This window comes from Etheostoma spectabile, chromosome 5 (assembly GCF_008692095.1).
Source record: "Etheostoma spectabile isolate EspeVRDwgs_2016 chromosome 5, UIUC_Espe_1.0, whole genome shotgun sequence".
In the NCBI taxonomy this organism is placed as follows: domain Eukaryota; kingdom Metazoa; phylum Chordata; class Actinopteri; order Perciformes; family Percidae; genus Etheostoma; species Etheostoma spectabile.
Window position 1 is genome coordinate 13,100,674 of NC_045737.1, and position 745 is coordinate 13,101,418.

Consider the following 745-nt stretch of genomic DNA (forward strand, 5'->3'; position numbering starts at 1 on the left):
ACTAGGCTGCTCTACACATAAATGTGCTGTATTTTAAATAGCGCTTCTAGTCTTAACGTAATGTTTATCTTAAATAGGGTTGGGGGTCGTTTGGGTTTTTTCCCGATACTGGTGCTAAAGCAATACTTTTAAAACGGTGCCTGAACCGATACTTTTTAAGAAAGTACAAAAAAAATAAAAGAGTTGGTGACAATAAAGAATAATTTGTTCATTACTACGGCCATATGGTTCACATTTAATGATTTAATAATAGCTTAATAACGATAATTTATAATAAACAATAACGTATTTCACTAGTAAATTGCTGTTGAATGACAAAAACAACCACCAGATAGGAAAGGGGTATTTTACATTAACTTTGAAAGCACATCAAGGCTTTAAGTTACCAGTTTCAGTATATAGTATTTTGTCTCTAGTAAGTCATAGAATTACTGGAAAAAGAATGGAAGGTAAGTAACAGTAATAAAGAATAGTGTGACAGGTCCTGCTTCTCTTCAGCATCATGCAGCAGGTTTTCTTCATCACACTGGATGTCTGCATCATCTCTAAATACTAATACATGTGTTTCCATTGATTTCACCTCCATTACTTTCTGAAAAATAGTAAGATAGTGGTGTAGTGTTTTCACACTTTGTTTTTAATAGCTGTGTATGTAACCTAGACATGTTGGCATCTTTGCTCTTTTACCTGTTTCTCTCAAACGCTACAGTGTGTAATGGTTTCTAATTCTTCTTGTGTGTGTGAG